Source organism: Quercus lobata, chromosome 3 (assembly GCF_001633185.2).
Source record: "Quercus lobata isolate SW786 chromosome 3, ValleyOak3.0 Primary Assembly, whole genome shotgun sequence".
NCBI lineage: Eukaryota > Viridiplantae > Streptophyta > Magnoliopsida > Fagales > Fagaceae > Quercus > Quercus lobata.
In genome coordinates, this window is record NC_044906.1 from 37,352,942 (window position 1) to 37,370,205 (window position 17,264).

General features: G+C 36.2%; 1 pseudogene across 1 annotated transcript in view; it reads left to right on the forward strand.

The window, feature by feature from the left end:
• Positions 1-17,264, forward strand: part of LOC115979699 — a 34,638-nt pseudogene that overhangs the window by 15,009 nt on the left and 2,365 nt on the right. The window contains exons 2-4 of the transcript XR_004089157.1: positions 11,820-12,259; positions 12,940-14,831; positions 15,583-15,733. The product of XR_004089157.1 is annotated as an RNA-dependent RNA polymerase 1-like (transcript). The remainder of the gene's footprint in view (positions 1-11,819; positions 12,260-12,939; positions 14,832-15,582; positions 15,734-17,264) is intronic.

Consider the following 17,264-nt stretch of genomic DNA (forward strand, 5'->3'; position numbering starts at 1 on the left):
GAAAAATCGTGCAACTACATGACTAATTACGTTTACATTTTTTTAAAATAATTTGACTAATTATTTATATTTTTATATAAAAATTGTATTTAATTTTAAATGCATCCATGTATACATGTGTTATATTCTATTTTTTTTAATAATTTCACTAATTATTTTTATTTTTATAATAAAAATTATGTTTAATTTTAAATGCATTTATGTGTTTACATGGATTATATACTAGTAACTAATAATAACTTGCAATTTAAGATTGTTGTGAAAATGTTGTATATATAGTATTTCTCAAATCCAATTCACCATTAATTTAGCCATTCTTAAATTCTATATGTTACTTTACTCTTCCTTTTCCTATCAAGCTCAATTGGCTATTTAAGTTTACTCTCAATTATGATTCCATTGGAATTAAAATGCCTACTATTTTATTTTCTATATATTTGCAGTTGCTCTATCTTTGTTCCCGCAAAAGCTGCCAAAATGCCATCTGATTATATAGTCCCTTCCTAGTGAATGTTTTCTCATTTGTTTTTCTGTTTATTTTTTTTTTTCAAATATTTTTCAGTTTTTCTGACGGATATATATATATATATATATATATATTTTTTTTTTTTTGGGGTTTTGGCAGTCATGTTTTAAGTGGGTTGCCAATGAAAATGTTCTACGAGTTAAAGATATTGTGTTTATTTTAATTTTCTTTCTATTTTAAAATTTTTAATTGCTTTGCAACTTTTTCATATTTATGTTTGGCAATTTTTATTCATAATTTTTTTTTACCCAATTTGTTTCAGTCCGAAGAATTTGTTTGTATTTTTTATATTTAGTATGTATGATCACCAGATTAAAAAAAAAAAAAAGGTATGTATGATCATTTGCCTTCAATATATTTATATAATCTTTTGAAGATTAATAACGGACACAACAAAAAGTGGCAATAATTTTATAATATTTTCAAATTAGTATGTTATATTACTAAATAAAAATTAAACTAAAAATTGTACGTGATAAACTCATGTGTGAGTTGATATGCTAATTTTAGAATGTTTGTGATATTGTTATAGATATTTTGAGACTGTTTGGTAACGTTGTTTTGATAATGTTGTTTATTTTTTAATAAAATACGTGTGGATGTAAAAATATATAAAAATAAATATATATTTATTTAAAAACTAAAAAATATTACCCAAACAACCGTACCAAAGGACCATACCAAACGAACCCCTTTATTATCTCAATTGCATTACTCGTATTTAACACTCTTCAATATTGCTTTTGTAATAATCACCTATTCGCTTAGGTATCTTTTTACACTGTTGCCTAAAAGACTTATCCTTGTCTATATGTTTAAGGAAGAGTAGTTACGTTGATTATCCATTACACTCTTTCTTCCAGATGAGAAATTGACCATGAGCAAGTGACGTGTCAACGCAAGCTTGGCTCATTCTCTAGAGGTCATCTGACGTGGTCACAATTGATTGGTCCTTCACTCAAGTCATCCATAATTGCTTTTGTAGTCTTAGCATGACTCTTTAGTCTTTATTCTCTGGTCGTGAACCACCCATGAGTCCATGACCCACCCACTTCTACGTACACTTCAGAAAAAGCAATTAATCAATCGTCAAGAAAGAAAGTTGAGCAACACGACGAAGGACAAATATATTCTCACACCCATTCATTAATTGACGATTTATTTGTGCTATTGTTTTACTGGTTGACGAAAAGTGATTTGTCCATAAAAGTTTCAACAAATTACAAAGTTAAATTCTTCTAATATATATATATATATATATAATTGTCGCATATCCTTGATGCGATGGTCACTCGATAAGTATAAGTACTTGTAGAGTGTGAGGAGTAAGGACTGGAGATCGAGTTTTCAGGAAAGAACTTCACACACATATACACTTAGATTAGACCAAAGTAGAAACTTTATCTTGTATATATATATATATATATATATATATATATATAAAGTTAGATATGCAATTAGGTGTGTCCCACTGTCCCTGCCAATTATTGACAAGTTGAGTAATATAAGAACTTTGTATCAGCCGATGAAAAATAGAAAAAAAATTGCTTAATTTTATATATCTAATTCCCAAAATAATCTATATTAATTAAGTTAAAAATGTGTAAATTTGTAAAATTACTATAGCAATCTTGTAAATTTATACTAGCACTATTTATTTTACATTTAATTTTTTATTCTAAAAAAAGAGAATAGATAGGAGTTGTTGTGTAAACAAAGAGAAACAATTAAAAAAATTGAGAAAAATTGATATTTTAATAAAATTGAGTTAAAAATAGATAATCTGATATGAGTATTTTTGAAAAGTAGTTATGTAAAATAAAAAGAAAGTAGCTTTTTATATTATAATAAACAAATACTTTTACACGATTTGATTTTTTTTTTTTTTAGAAGATACAGTAACTGATTTGAATGCTCTAATATTTTTAGTTTCCACTCCCTACGGATAACTCTTTTTATTTATTTATTTATGGAAAGACATAGAACTTCGTTATGTACCAAGGCAACTTTTTCTCTTGATTGGTCACACCAAGCAGCAAATTTCCAAGCGATTCAATTATATATACAATCTTTAAAATTAAAATATTTACAAATATTAAAAAATTAGGTTCTTATATTATAATAAACAAATATTTTTATATGAACCGAGTTTTTTTTTTTTAAGAAATACAAGAACCAATTTGAATGTTCTAATATTTTTAGTTTTCACACTTAGGAATAACTTTTTCTTTTTCTCTTTTTTCCTTTTTATTTATTTATTTATAATGAAGAGCAACTTTTTCTTTTTTGAAGCCAGAGTATCTCTCTCTCTCTCTCTCTCTCTCTCTCTCTCTGTTTTTGATGAGAAGACAAAGAACTTCATTAAGAGAAAAAAAAAAAAAAAAGCAACAAATTTCTACAAGCAACCAGGGTAACTTTTTCTCTTAATTGGTCCACCAAGCAGCAAATTTCCAAGCAATTCAATTATATATACAATCATTAAAATTAAAACATTTACAAATATTAAAAAAAGTAGGTTCTTATATTATAATAAACAAATACTTTTACACGAACCGAATGTTTTTTTTTTTTTTTTTGAGAAAATACATGAACCGATTTGAATGCTCTAATATTTTTAGTTTTCACTCTTAGGAATAACTTATTCTTTTTCTCTCTTTTTCTTTTTTTTTTTTGTTTTTTTTTTTGTTTTTTTGTTTTTTTGTTTTTTGTGTGTAATGAAGAGCAACTTTTTCTTTTTTGAAGCCATAGTGTAACTTTTTCTCTCTTTTTTTCCCCTTTTTTTTTGATGGGAAGAGACAAAGAACTTCATTAAGGAAAAAAAAACAGCAAATTTCCACAAGTAGCCAGGGTAACTTTTTTTTTTCTCTTGATTGGTCACACCAAGCAGCAGATTTCCAATCAATTCAATCATATATACAATCATTAAAATTAAAATATTTACAAATATTAAAAAAAAAAATGTAGGTTCATATATTATAATAAACAAATATTTTTACATGGACCAATTTTTTTTTTTTTTGGGAGAAAATACAAGAGCCGATTTGAATGCTCTAATATTTTTAGTTTTCACTCATAGGAATAACTTTTTCTTTTTCTCTTTTTTTTTCCTTTTTCCTTTTTCCTTTTTCCTTTTTTTTTATTTTTTATTTTTTAATGAAGAGTAACTTTTTCATTTTTGAAGACAGAGTAACTTTTTACACGAACCGAATGTTTTTTTTTTGAGAAAATACATGAACCAATTTGAATGCTCTAATACTTTTAGTTTTCACTCTTAGGAATAACTTTTTCTTTTTCTCTTTTTTTTTTTTTTTTGGGTAATGAGGAGCAACTTTTTCTTTTTTGAAGCCACAGAGTTCCCCCCCCCCCCCCCCCGGTTTTTTTGATGGGAAGACAAAGAACTTCATTAAGGCAAAAAAAAAAAACAGCAAATTTCCACAAGCAGCTAGGGTAACTTTTTTTTTTTCTCTTGATTGGTCACACCAAGCAGCAGATTTCCAATCAATTCAATCATATATACAATCATTAAAATTAAAATATTTGCAAATATTAAAAAAAAAGTAGGTTCTTATATTATAATTGTAAGGACGCGATTCGTGGCGGACCGTAACAGAGTCGGGTTCGCACGTGAAAAGGCCCCTAACAATATCATTTGTAGAGCGTGGGTTTGGAAGGCTAGGCCTTGGTTGATAGGCGGTGGGTTTGTCACGGCGTTCGTACCAGTTTAAGTTTTCCTACACCCCTGGAGTCTTTTTCCTGGAGGTAGGCTGGGAGGCTCAGGTTTCTGGCCATTTTTCCCAACCCCCCTTTTAGGTTACTTCTTTTTCCTTTTATATTCGCCTGCGTTCATTGTCCTTCGTCCACGTATAGGGTCAATCTTTCCAAAATTGATACTTGTCCCATCAGCCCATATTCAAAGTCGTTGGGGGTGGTTGTAAAAGTCAGAAACTGCGGCTCTGTCAGGTTCAGAGCATTGAATGGCAGTAAGGGCAGCTTTCCCTGGATATTTTAGATCTTTTGTCCTGGTTTCGGTCCTATACCGTTTCTGCCCTCCTTTCAGGGGGGGAACTTTGGGTCTGCCGAGGACTGAGCCGTCCTCGGCGATGTCCATAAGCTATTTGGTCGAGTTTGGGCCATAGCCCTCCTCGGCTTGGGCCTTCGGATTTTCCCCAGGTAGATGGGCCCGGCCCGTAAATCGTTTGGGCCCCACAATAGCCCCTCAAAACCCGGCTGTCCAACCTCTTGGTTGGAAAGGGGGGTTTTGGTGATGCCAAACCTCTTCCTACGGCCCAATCAATTTGGCCTTTTAATGATGCTGGCGGCTTCTCATCTGTCCAGGAAACGCGCCGGTCTATGAGGTAGCCTTTTGATTTCGCGCTTGATGCGCTCTTACCGCTTGGGTATCCCAAAACGTGCTTTTAATAATCACTATTCACGAGATTACTTTAATTCGACGGTTTATTTTGATGGGGTGGAGAAGTGGAACCGGCGTGTTTGGGTTCGCTGATTCTTTCGGAGATCTGAACCTATTAAATGCCCCCCGCTCCGCCCTCTGTATAAGTAGGACAGGAGGAGGTTATTGTTTTTACCAAAAATCCTTTTTCATCCCCCTGCGACTCTGGAATACTTAGCCTCCCTTAGGATTCAGTTTACTCACTGGTTTATACACTTAATCGTAAAATACTTAACCATAACAACAAGGGATGCAAAAGCCCTACCCCTCCCAAAAAGGCCACGTTCCGATAAAGCTTATCATGGCCCGATCGGGACAAGGATGGCGAAGACTCAAGATCAACCTCATCCTTCTTTCAGTCAAAATCCGAAGCAGGGACTCGTCACGTCAAACTTTCGACGTGACTGAGTCGAGAACACCCCAGATCGTTACCATCCGGCTCCTCACGAGCGTACCTAATATGGCACCGGCGTGTTAGGAGTCAGGGCGGAGGCAGGGGCTAAGTGCTTCTGGTTCTCCCTCTTTTGCTCCTTGGTGCCCTCCCCTTCCCTCTTCTTATTGTCTTCCCAGCACCAGTTCCGCCCTGGTGCTGTTTCTTTTCTATCTTTTGTTCCTCTCTTTGTCTCTTCATCTCTCTCTCTTCTTCTCCTCCTTCTTTACTCATGTCCTCTATCTTCTTTATTCATCCCCTCCATCTTCGTCATTGATTTCTTCCTTACTATTTCCTTCTTCTTCATTCATTCTCTTTTTTAAAGTGAGTCCCTCTCTTAGTATGAGCAGCAATGAGGCGGAGATTGGAGAAACCTTGAAGACGAGTTTAAAAGACGCTTGACAGTTTACTTTTCTGTACTACAGATGTAATGGTTGCTTAGGCAGTTCACATTTTGTATAGGCTCGTTTGAGCCCCTTTTTGTACATTGTAATAATTTTCCGTATTAATAAAAATCGTTGTTACTTTATTTCGCATGTTTTGTCTCTATGCCCCTTTTTTAGATCTACAAATGCTGCTCGGCACGATAATATAGCATCTAAATTAATGACAACTAAGACCAAAAGACTTGATAAAAAAAAAGGACGTCGCCATAACTTTAATAGAAATGCTTGGCCTAATAAGGCCGATCAATGAAGAGTAATACTCACCCGATGTCAGCCGAGGTGAAAAACGAAGGCTTGATGTCATGTAAGGAATAACTATTTGAAGATATATCACCCACCAAATGGGCGGCCCTCTTATATGACTAAGCGCTGGGGCGTTCCACCTCCATCCTTACGCCTTTATTGGCCTTAACATTTTATGGCGTGTAAGCCGTGGATGAAGTGACCTTACATTTTTACCAAGTAACCCTTCTTTATGAGATTCAAACCTTTTCTTGTCCAAGTATTTGATTTTCCCATAGGCTTGAGTCCGAGGACCATACAAGGCCTTGGTTCTGTCCAATAACTTGTTATTTTTATAATTTTTCGTGCTTGGCTTCCCCATAGGCTTGAGTCCGAGGACCATACAAGGCCTTGGTTCTGCCCAAAAACTTGTTATTTTTATAATTTTTCGTGCTTGGCTTCCCCATAGGCTTGAGTCCGAGGACCATACAAGGCCTTGGTTCTGCCCAAAAACTTGTTATTTTTATAATTTTTCGTACTTGGTTTCCCCATAGGCTTGAGTCCGAGGACCATGCAAGGCCTTGGTTCTGCCCAAAAACTTGTTATTTTTATAATTTTTCGTACTTGGTTTCCCCATAGGTTTGAGTCCGAGGACCATACAAGGCCTTGGTTCTGCCCAAAAACTTGTTATTTTTATAATTTTTCGTACTTGGTTTCCCCATAGGCTTGAGTCCGAGGACCATGCAAGGCCTTAGTTCTGTCCCTGGGCCCATATGCTGAACGGGCCTAGGCCGCGAATTTACTGGGCCCACAAATCAAGAGGTGTTTCCATAACCTTTGATCACGCGGTACCTTTTGGCGTCCCAGTGTTCGAGGTGCACCTTCTCTAGACTCCTTTAACCTCAGGGTTGCAGATGACGTTGGAAGTCGAGCCAGAGACGTTTTGTCTGTAGTGTTCCTTGGGACGCTGCGCGAATTAAATGTCACCACCTTATCTTTTAACATAAATAGGAGAGAAAGTTGCTCTATCCACACACAAATCCTTCAGACTCCTCCCTTAGTTCATCATGCTTAAGGCAGGGCTTGGGAAGAAGGAGCTCCCTCCGCCACAAAGGCGTCATGTCCCCCCGAGACTCAGAGTAGGGAGGTACGGGCCAAGGAGGTGCAAGTTCAAAGGAGCATTCCATTTCGTCATAGGGGAGAGGGTCCTCTTCTCTCTTTTAGTCAAAATCCGAAGCAGGTTCTGGTCATGCCAGTTTTTCGGTATGTCCAAAGAAGGAATTTCGACCATCAGCACTGTCTGCCTTGTAGCAGGCAAATTTTTGTGGGGGCTTCCCAACCTCAAGCTCCTAGCACCTTTTCTGTAGATGGTGTTAGCCTGAGGTCAGGTTCTTTGGCTGCCTGAGTTATGGGCATGCAAAGGTGTCGAGGAATAGTTTCCTTGGACAATAACTTGGCGCAGTAGCCAACCTCTCCTCTGAGCTGTCCCCACGGCCTTCTCTCCGCTCGCTTGTATTTTCCTTTACTTATGTAGTCAGCTTTAGTGTAAGCTTGTTTCAGTTTTTCATTGTACACTGTACTGTTCCTTTGTCTTAATAAAATATGTGTCTATTTCTCCATACATATCTTTCTTCTTCGTAACAACTACTTTATGCATGAATATTAAATGCAAGCTTGCCCTTAAGGATATTCCAGGCAGAAAAAATGCTTTAACACAGGTTCCTACTAATTTAAACTCACAAATATTATCAAGTATAACAATGGTAACTTTCAATAAATTAAATTCTTGAAACTAACCGGGATAAGCGCTGAGTAATACGCGATGCATGCTAGACCAATGTCCGAGAACGATAATCTCTAAATAATTCGTCTGAAAGGGTAGCTAAGTAGCGAGGGACTTTGGTTGTGCTTTTGGGGTAATATGTTGCGCTGTATCGCATCAACCCCTTTGATACTGGGGATCCGAGGGTAGACCGAGGAATCCGCGCAATCAAGGTATTAACCCGTCTGCTAACGTGGAGTTCTCTTCGGAGGGATTTCGAGGTTTACGGGCCATAGTTTTCTCTTTAAATGGTTGGTTCCTCATCCAAGTAGTTGGTTTCCCCACAGGCTTGAGTCCGAGGACGTTGCAATGCCTTGGTTCTGTCCAAAACCTAGTTTTCATTACGTCCAGGTAGTTGGTTTCCCCTGAGGCTTGGGTCCGAGGACCATGCAATGCCTTGGCTCTGTCCAAAACCTAGTTTTCCACATCCAGGTAGTTGGTTTCCCCTGAGGCTTGGGTCCGTGGACCATGCAATGCCTTGGTTCTGTCCAAAACCTAGTTTTCCACATCCAGGTAGTTGGTTTCCCCTGAGGCTTGGGTCCGTGGACCATGCAATGCCTTGGTTCTGTCCAAAACCTAGTTTTCCACATCCAGGTAGTTGGTTTCTCCTGAGGCTTGGGTCCGTGGACCATGCAATGCCTTGGTTCTGTCCAAAACCTAGTTTTCCACATCCAGGTAGTTGGTTTCCCCTGAGGCTTGGGTCCGTGGACCATGCAATGCCTTGGTTCTGTCCAAAACCTAGTTTTCCACATCCAGGTAGTTGGTTTCTCCTGAGGCTTGGGTCCGTGGACCATGCAATGCCTTGGTTCTGTCCAAAACCTAGTTTTCCACATCCAGGTAGTTGGTTTCCCCTGAGGCTTGGGTCCGTGGACCATGCAATGCCTTGGTTCTGTCCAAAACCTAGTTTTCCACATCCAGGTAGTTGGTTTCCCCTGAGGCTTGGGTCCGTGGACCATGCAATGCCTTGGTTCTGTCCAAAACCTAGTTTTCCACATCCAGGTAGTTGGTTTCCCCTGAGGCTTGGGTCCGTGGACCATGCAATGCCTTGGTTCTGTCCAAAACCTAGTTTTCTCTTTGTGTGGGATCTTGGCTTTAGGGGAGTTAGCTCCTCGGCCAAGCCCCTAGAGTTTATCCATACGGTTAACGTTACCAGGTGCCTAGTTTACTCTTTACAGGGGACCTTGGCTTTAAGGGAGTTAGTTCCTCAACCCAGCCCCTAGTCAAGAAACGTAGTCCCTAACAGAACTTTATACTAGAACTCTACAACCGACGGTTAGATATCACGAAGAAACTCTATCGACCCACTTCCTATACCAACACACAAGCCTTCCCCACAGACGGCGCCAATTGTAAGGACGCGATTCGTGGCGGACCGTAACAGAGTCGGGTTCGCACATGAAAATGCCCCTAACAATATCATTTGTAGAGCGTGGGTTTGGAAGGCTAGGCCTTGGTTGATAGGCGGTGGGTTTGTCACGGCGTTCGCACCAGTTTAAGTTTTCCTACACCCCTGGAGTCTTTCTCCTGGAGGTGGGCTGGGAGGCTCAGGTTTCTGGCCATTTTTCCCAACCCCCCTTTTAGGTTACTTCTTTTTCCTTTTATATTCGCCTGCGTTCATTGTCATTCGTCCACGTATAGGGTCAATCTTTCCAAAATTGATACTTGTCCCATCAGCCCATATTCAAAGTCGTTGGGGGTGGTTGTAAAAGTCAAAAACTGCGGCTCTGTCAGGTTCAGAGCATTGAATGGCAGTAAGGGCAGCTTTCCCTGGATATTTTAGATCTTTTGTCCTGGTTTCGGTCCTATACCGTTTCTGCCCTCCTTTCAGGGGGGGAACTTTGGGTCTGCCGAGGACTGAGCCGTCCTCGGCGATGTCCATAAGCTATTTGGTCGAGTTTGGGCCATAGCCCTCCTCGGCTTGGGCCTTCGGATTTTCCCCAGGTAGATGGGCCCGGCCCGTAAATCGTTTGGGCCCCACAATAATAAACAAATATTTTTACACGGACCAATTTTTTTTTTTTTTTTTTTTGAGAAAATACAAGAACCGATTTGAATGCTCTAATATTTTTAGTTTTCACTCATAGGAATAACTTTTTCTTTTTCTCTTTTTTCCTTTTTCCTTTTTCCTTTTTTTTTTTTTTTTTAATGAAGAGTAACTTTTTTATTTTTGAAGACAGAGTAACTTTTTTTTTTTTTTTTTTTAAATTTTATGGGAAGACAAGGAACTTTATTTTGAAAAAAAAAAAGCAACAAATTTCCATAAGAAGCCGGGGTAACTTTTTCTCTTGATTGGTCACACAAGCACCAAATTTCTAAGCAATTCAATTATATATACCGTCATTAAAACAAAAAAAAAAAACATTTACAAATATAAATGAATGAGAGAGAGTCTAATGACCCGTTTAGTAGAGGAGTTTGAAAAATATTGCTTATAATTTTTTGAAATATATATATATATAAAAAAAAGTATAAAAAAATACGTGTAATGTAATTTTTAAAGAAAAAATGTGTAAGGTAGTTTTTAAAGGAAAAATATATATTTAAGATACTCTATCAAACGCACCAAAACACTTTGTGCACGTCACCTTTATTCCTTATTAAGTCATGTATTTGTTTTAGTATGAGGAATTGACTTGGGATTGACAACAAAAGACAGCGAGAGAGTAAGAGACACTGACACAGTGACACTCTCTGAGTTCTTTCGCCTTCTTCATGAGCTTTGGTTATTTTCATTCTCTCTGGTGAGACTTTGACACTTAAGACTCCTATATCCGTAATATTCTTTCTTCATCTGCAAGTTTCATTGATGTGGGTGTACTGAAACTGATCAAACTTCAAAGGGACTGTCTTTTTGTCATTTCTTTTACTGGGTCGAATTTTTTGTGTTTGTATTATTATTCTTTTTCTGGGCTGAAATTGGTTGGAATTTTCAAGTAGTAAAGGGATTGATGCATCTTTGCTTTAGTTCCTATGAGGGTTTGCTTGTGTTGCTTTATACTACTATGTTTGTTTGATTAATTTGATTATGTGCATCATTATTCTTTGGGTTAGTTCTTTTGCTGCATCTCTTTCTCTAGTTCTTTTGCTTGGCCTACTAGATAATCTATGAGTTCTTTAATTTTTTCTGCTTATTTTCAAACTGCTACTTAGTTAAAAAATGAACTTTCTTCTTATAATAATGGGTCATATTATCAATAAAGATCCAAAGCCACTGTACTTCCACTTGTTTTTCTTTGGAGAATAACATGGTGATTAAACAATTCACCAGTCACATTGAAGGGTACGGACCTGGAGCATTTTAATTTGCTACACAGTAGATCAAAACCCTCACAAGCATGTGGCCTTACCATAATTGTTGGGAAGAGTGAGATTCATATGGCCTAGTCTCGACAAATTGTCACAAATGTAGGAATAGCCAGATGTTTAGGACTGAAGAGCGAACCTATACATAAAGGGGCTAATGATTTGTTTGGACTTATTGTCAAGCTCAGATTTATAATCCTACCATTAGTTAATTCGACAATCTAGTCCAAGATTTAACCATTCTTGCTTAGGGATTACTAGAATTTGTGAGTTACTAGATTTGCTTTTGATCTATGATCCTACCCATAGTTAGTTTAACAATCTAGTCTAAGATTTCACACTCTTGTGCAGAGTTTGATTAGAATTTTTGAAGTAGTGGATTTTCTTTTGAAAGTGAGAATCACATTCTTTTTATTTTTTTTGTTTTTTTATTATTATTTTTTTTTTATGATATATTGTGCACATGAAAAGTAACATGTAATATATTTTTGTTGATGACTTGTGGCAGAAAAGAGTTCTGGTAAAATTAATTGGATTGGATGGGTAAGACAATTCAGTTGAATGGATAGGATCATAGATCAACATACAGGTGAAGGAACTGTTTATGGAGCAACATACAGGTGGAGCAACATACAGGTGAAGGAACTGTTTATGCTATTAAGATTAGGCAAAGCAGAGGTGTGCGTCCAGCGGCATATGCTATCATTCAATTCACCACCACCAGAGTGCTGAATTAATTATCTCCTTAGGGTTATGGTATGGGACATCTTATCTGAGGGCTCGGGAAATGGAGCGTGATATTGTACCAAAGCCAAGAACTTTTCTGCATAGCATGGAAAATATAAAACTGCATCTTGGTTGTCAGATCTCAAATGAAAAATTTGTAATTTTATGGAATGCAGTGAATGTTTCAGTGAATTTTGGGATTGGATTACGGAAGTTACAATTTTTTCTTTCCCATAATTATGTGGAATACAGACTCGATCTTTACTACGAGAATATTTGGCAGATTGAGTTACGTCATCCACGCAGTCAAGATACTAAGCATCTTTTGATTCAGGTTGGTCTGTTTTGATTTGATTGTTTATTTAAAAAAAAATACCTGGTTATCTTCTCTTTAGCTAGACAAATAGTGTTATCTAAGTGTTGATTCCTCCATTGTCTTGTTTGAACGATTTGCATGTTTTACTTTGTTGAAATTACTCATGTGAACACCGGTTTTATCATATTCAAATTACAAATATAACCTCACAAGGGTTAAGAATTACAAATGTAAATAATATTTGGACTATATATTCAAAAAAGTTCATCTATCAATGAACTATGGCTCAACTGGCAATCCTTTCATAATAATGGGTTCAATACCTATTGGATGTGTGTAGTTTACCAATATAAAAAGGGTTCATGCTATCTTCTTTAATCATCACATCCTTGCACATAAACTCAGAAGTTCTAACTTTGATTTTCCATCTTCTGTAGTAAACAACTATACTCCCAATAGAACTCATGAGTGCAACACTTGTGATGCATATATAAATTGATGTTTTTTTTTTAATGTAAAATAATATTTTTGGTAGTTAGTTATCTAGTGCAAGGTTCATATAAAGATACATGTTGTATTCTCTGTAAGTGCCAAATGACTTTACATTTTCTCTAACACTAACTGTTAGTTGACATTCAGAGAAGGATACTTATAATTATTTATATTATAATATTTTTTATTTTTGTTTTAATTGTTAGTTATTTGGCGCTCCCCGGATTTATGAGAAGGCTATGCTCACTTCAGGAAGTGAATTTGAAGATCCTAATCTCAATTATTTCATGCATATTCCTGATGACCAATGGATTCGTGAAACTGATTTCACTCCATCATGCTATATTGGGCAATCTTCTGCTTTGTGTTTGGAACTTCCTTCTGATCACCAGCTTCCAAATTTTCGGGAGAACTTTGGTTATTACAAAGAAAGTGAAGAAAGATATATTTTGGAAACTGGGTCTAGTTTTTCTTCCAATATGGATTTGGTGCCTATTGTTGGCCCTCCGCCTGGGATTACTTTACCATTTGATATCTTGTTTAAAATTAACTCGTTGGTTCAACATGGCTGTCTTGCAGGACCAACACTTGATGCTAGTTTTTAACGCTTGGTTGATCCAAGAAGAATGAATATTGCCTTAATAGAATATGCCCTGGAGAAACTTTATCATTTAAAAGAATGTTGTCAGGAGCCTTCAAGGTGGCTTAGTGAGCAGTATAGAAAGTACATCACATCACGACATCCAAAGTCGCCTGTTATATCGTTAGACTCTGGGTTGGTGTATGTACGTAGGGTTCAAATAACGCCTTCTAAAGTTTACTTTTGTGGTCCAGAAATTAATGTGTCAAATCGTGTCTTGCGCAATTTTCATGAAGATATTGATAATTTTCTTCGTGTCTCCTTTGTTGATGAGGAATTGGATAAACTGCATTCAACGGATTTATCTCCACGTGCATCTTCTGGTAATGAGGATAGGAGAACTGGAATCTACAAAAGAATTCTATCTATTCTTAGAAATGGCATAGTTATTGGTGATAAAAAGTTTGAATTTCTTGCATTCTCATCAAGTCAATTACGAGAAAATTCCATGTGGATGTTTGCTTCAATAAATGGACGTAACGCTGATGATATCAGAGAGTGGATGGGCATTTTTCATCAGATTAGAAATGTGGCGAAATATGCTGCCAGATTGGGTCAATCCTTTGGTTCATCCACAGAAACTCTTAGTGTTGAAAAGCATGAAATTGAAATTATTCCTGATGTAGAGGTTGTTCAGGATAGGGTCAAGTATGTCTTCTCTGATGGAATTGGGAAAATATCTTCTGAATTTGCTAAGGAAGTAGCTTTAAAATGCAGTTGTAAAGGACACACTCCATCTGCCTATCAGATTCGATACGGTGGGTACAAAGGTGTTGTCGCAGTTGATCCAACCTCATCTGCGAAATTATCATTAAGAAAGAGCATGTCCAAGTATGAATCAGAAAACACAAAACTAGACGTTTTGGCATATACGAAGTTTCAGCCTTGTTATCTGAATCGCCAATTGATCACCCTTTTGTCTACCCTTGGAGTTGAGGATTATGTTTTTGAGAAAAAACAAAAAGAAGCTGTAGACCAACTTGATGCTATATTAATAGATCCGTTAAGGGCACAGGAGGCTTTGGATTTGATGTCCCCAGGAGAGAATACCAATGTTCTAAAGGAAATACTCAAGTGTGGTTATAGGCCTGATTCTGAACCATTTCTTTCTATGATGCTGCAGACATTCCGGGCATCAAAATTGTTGGAATTGCGGACTAAAACAAGGATATTTATTCCAGATGGAAGGGCAATGATGGGATGTCTAGATGAAACTAGAACTTTGGAATATGGTGAGGTATTTGTGCAATTTTCTAGTAATAAGCTTAGGCAGCTATACAATGATTTCAGCATGTGTAGCGGCAGTGGATCAGATCAGCGATTTGTTCTTGAGGGGAAGATAGTTGTTGCAAAAAACCCCTGCTTGCACCCTGGCGATGTGCGTGTTTTGAAGGCCGTTAATGTGTTAGCTTTGCACCACATGGTGAACTGTGTTGTTTTTCCCCAAAAAGGATTTAGGTAAATTAAATCTCCTAGTACTTCTTCAACTTTATCCTTGAATAATGTTATTTGAATCATAGGTGACAGCTTTTATTTTTGTCTCTCTCATCTTTATGTGAAAGCACCATTTTGTTATTGAGCTAGGTAGATTCTACCTGTTGTCTGCAAGAATAAATTCTCTGTAGACGATATGTTGCAACTGTGACTGCAGTGGATAAATTTGCGTGAAGTCCTTCAATTTTTATATTTGACTACTACAAGGCTTAGTCACCTCTCTTTCTAGTTAGCAAATGATTTTGTCAACTGTGCTTGTCATTTGTTAAAACATGATAAAAACATGGATATGGGTTTGGGATGTTGTGGTCTTCCTATTAGAGTTATACTCGCAAAATCCCCAAAAGGGAAATAATAACATAATTATGGTTCAACTAAATGTTTAACTACCTTATGTTTTCTCTTACAGGGGAATCAAGTGTCTATGCTACATGGGACTTCACTTTCCCTTGAAGTTTTAAAGTTTCGGATTTATGTGATGTTGACAATTTGACATACACCTGAACTAATTTGTGTATTTTGAGTCTAATGTAATTTTTCACCTAGGATTTTGGCTTTAGTGGCAAGATAAACCATTATTATCAAATATTATATGCTTTGTCTATAACATCATCAGTTAGTTTATATGTGGCAGAATGTTGTTCGTTCTTTTGAATGCTATTTAGTGGAATTTTCTAAAGATGATTGTGACTGACAGTTATTTGATTTTTATAAGGCCTCATCCAAATGAGTGTTCGGGTAGTGACTTGGATGGAGATATCTACTTTGTCTGTTGGGATCCTGAACTCCTTCCACCTCGGCAAATTCAGCCAATGGATTACTCTCCAGCACAAAGTCTGCAGTTGGATCATGACGTTACCATTGAGGTATAGCTGTCTTAGATAAATGATAGCATGTTTAAATAATTGGGCAGCCCTTTTTTTCCCCTATGTTTTAATCTAAATGTAGGTTCTCTTAATGTTCTTTCGGCAAGCTCTTGTGTTCTTATTTTGCCCTAATATCAAGGTATCTCAATGTTATAATTCATGATATCTCTATTCCCCATTCCCCTCTTGTGTGGCTTGATGTCATAATAACTGTTGTGCCAAAAACACAAAGCAATAAAATAGTAAGCACCACAATACACAAATTTTTCCATAAATTCTATGTCTAAATCCATGGACAACACCAATGATGGTGCAACAATAGTGTGGTAGAAGCAAAAGTGATGTGGTTTTAAAAGTCTAGTTATATGTGTCTTAGGGTTAAAACAATTTTAATTTGGGGTTTAATATAACTAGTTGTGGTTAATTTTGTATTTAGAGGCAAAATTGTAACTAGGGGTGTGCAGAAAACCCACCGACCTGCCAAACCGGACCTGACTCAACCCGACTCGTCAGATTGGGTCGGTTTTTAAGGCTTGGGTGGGTTGGGTTACAAATTTTTTTTTTAATAGCGGGCCAGATTGGGTTTAGGTCATAAAATTACGAACCCACCAAACTCGATCCAACCCACCCATATTTAATATATATTTAAAATATATTATATATTTATTTTTTTTTTTTTAAACCAGGTGTAGGGAACTTTTATATATATATATATATAATTTTTTTAAAAAAAAAAACCAGCTGTAGAGCAGCACCTCCTCAGTTCCTCCTACTAAAACTAATTTAATATATACATATATAAATATAAATATATATATATATATATTATATAATTAATAAATTTTTTAAAATAAAAAACTCTTTCTATCCTATATAAAAACCAATTAGTTCACACAAACCCTAGTAAATTACTATTGTTGTTTAGTCATTAATGTTGTTTGCCTTTAAAAAATTACATTGATACTAATCTTTGGGTTTTTTTAATATATTAATATTTATATTTTTTTCTACTCAATTTAATAATAATAATAATAAAAATTTGTCAAACCCATGGATTCAACCTGGCCCAACCCGACCCATATGGGTTGGGTTGGACTTATGTGATGGGTTAAGTTGGGTTGAATTTTTTTTGACCCACCATGGTGGGTTGGGTCAAAAAATCCCCTCAACCTGACCCATGCATACCCCTAATTGTAACTTTTGCAACTCCTATGAATTAATGGTATTTAAGTAGTTTAGTTGAGTTTAGAATTTACTTGGAGATCCTATGTATCTTCAGTTTTATTTTCTGAGTTCAAGTTAGTGTTTGATTAGTTTTTGCTCTATAAGGTTTTTTGTTTGTTAGAATTCAAACTAGGATTCTTAATACTACTAGTACAATTTATTAGGATTCCTCAAATTAGGAGTCTTAATACTATTAGTACAAGAAAAAATCCTTACATATATTTATGCTTAATGTACTCAAAGAATAGATGGAGTTGGTTAATAAAATATTGTGTTTTTTTTATGGAGGAAATTTGTGAAAATGGAA